General features: G+C 35.1%; 1 long non-coding RNA gene across 1 annotated transcript; it reads left to right on the plus strand.

The window, feature by feature from the left end:
- The first annotated feature begins 1,206 nt into the window (after positions 1 to 1,206).
- Positions 1,207 to 1,811, plus strand: LOC136972912 (uncharacterized). The gene is made up of 2 exons (XR_010880412.1): positions 1,207 to 1,588; positions 1,673 to 1,811. It is a non-coding gene; the product is annotated as an uncharacterized lncRNA (long non-coding RNA).
- Positions 1,812 to 2,390: the final 579 nt, after the last annotated feature.

Below are 2,390 nucleotides of genomic sequence, written 5' to 3' on the forward strand. Positions count from 1 at the left end.
GTATTTATGTAAATTACGTCTTGAGGCGTGGCCTGCCTACTATTTAATCTGTGGCTGCTTGGACTGCTTGGGAGACTATCCGATTTTCTTTTGAACTAGTGGTTTAAATTGTTGTTTTTTCTTTTTTTCTTTTTTTCTAGGTAAGTTTTTAGCCTAGTTTGTTGCTAATTTGTTGTGGATAGTACTCCCAAGTAGTTCTTTAAGTTTCGTTTTGTTGATTTGAATTTAGTTTAAAATGATAAATATTAGTATTTATAAAATTTATAATTATCAGTTGTAATTATATTTATATCTGTGGAATGTTCTTTTTATTATTTTGTAAGGTTTTGTATTATGTTTTGTTATGTCCCCGCATCAGTGTTTTTGTACCAGAATGCTTAAATAAATAAATATAACGGAGAATTGAATGCGGCAGGATCGAACAAACATCAATCATTTGTCGAAATTTTATTCAAAAATATTATTAAAAAAATATCCACACACTTGAATCTCGTCCAGATGATGTAATTTTTGACGTAGAATTAAGTATTTTTCGGCTTGGAAATACGTAAGAAAGTGCGAAGATATTGTCTGAGAAATTAATTGTCGTTTCGCAAATTTTTAATTTGTTGTCAGATTTTTCTCAAAATTTCTGGAGAAAACATCATGTTAAAAAAGTTGGAATTAGCAGAACTCAAGGAGGTGTACGAATTATCATACATCTCCAAAATCAATAACGGTTACAGATCAGAAGTATACAGCATGTGGGATTATAGGAGACAGCATGCGATTGCTGTGAAGATACCAAATTCACCAGGAGACGAGGTTCCTGCTGATTATTGGTCACACGTTCATCATTCGAACGTTATACCCTTATACGAAATAGCAGAATTGAACGATGGAAAGACTGCTTACGCCATGCCACACTATGATACCACACTGGAAAAGGAAGTCATGTCGCGTAATTTCCCACGTAATTCTTTAAGTTTTGCATTGGCCAAGAAGTGGATTTATGAAACTTTATGCGGATTGACAGAAATACACTCTCAAGGTTTATGCCACTTAAATTTAAGACAGGAAAATATCGTTTTAACCCTCGGAAAATCGGCCAGATTGGGTGGTTTATCCATGCTGAAGAAGGACAATGCTGATGCTACCACTAAGCTCACGATAAGCCCATTGTATGCTGCTCCAGAATTTTGGGATAAAAATGAAACGACCGGAGCACAATTAGATCTTTGGGCTTTCGGGATTGTTACTTTAGAAACGTTACTTGGGACGACATTCCGTAGAAAGTTGTTTTCTAAGTCTGATATCATTAACCGTGGCATGAATGGATTCAGAATATGGAACGATTACGTTCGGCCATTTCTGAAAAAAATAAGACATAAAAATTATTTTAAAACACTTTTAAAGAAAGCTCATCCCGTTGCTTCTCTTATGGACAGTGAAGTAGAATCTGCGTGGAAATTTGTACATTATTTTCTAAGGGATGATCCAAGTCGGAGGCTGAAGGCTACTACAGTTTTTACAGATGAATTCCTGTGGCCTTTTAATAATCAGGAATTACACGGCGATGGAGAACTTCGCCTTTCGATTTCTTTAGAAAGTAAGCCTAATTATCACTTAGAAAAAATTAATTTTTATATGATTTTTTAAGGATAAATCGATTAATAAGCCGTTAAACTTACAGGTCTCGCCTCTCGTCGTCTAATCACTGATGAAATTCGTTACACTAGAAGCGACAGTAGAGTTAAATTCAGCAAAAGAAGACAATTTAATTAATTTGTAACGTCGATTTTAATAAATTTCCTTTAATTTCTGTTCGAATATACGCGTAAATTTTTAATTTTTAGATGGATTTTGATCTCGAACAAGCAAAAAAGAATCGATGTATCTAAATAAATAAAATTACTTGTCCTGACTGACTGACTCACTGATTCATCATCGCCCAGAGCAAACCGCTGACCCTAAAGAGGTGAAATTTGGTACACAGTTAGGGTACGTCACGAAAACGCGCAATAAGAACGGATTTTTCGAAATGCTCCCGTGGGGGGAGAGGGAGAGCATTAAGGCTTAACCGGAAAAACGGCTTCTACTTTACTATTTTAGATGCGATTTTTTGTTTCTGGTGGTAATAACTTAATCTCCAAATGTACAATATTTACATATTACGATTTTTCAATCAAATGTTCGAACGGTTTTAAATTCGAATTTGTTTCTACATATTGGTTCTGAGGGCAATGGCGGATCACACGTGAATCAAAGGACTGTCGGTCCATCGCCCATCCATTTCCATCATTACTCAGACGTCGCTTATCGAAATGAGACGAAAGGGATTTAGTAAAGTCCACGACTATCATTAAAACTATAACAATATTTATTGCGAACAATCAGTACAAGTACCGTAC

Source organism: Centruroides vittatus, unplaced genomic scaffold (assembly GCF_030686945.1).
Source record: "Centruroides vittatus isolate TY-2023 unplaced genomic scaffold, ASM3068694v2 contig_3060, whole genome shotgun sequence".
Lineage (NCBI taxonomy): Eukaryota > Metazoa > Arthropoda > Arachnida > Scorpiones > Buthidae > Centruroides > Centruroides vittatus.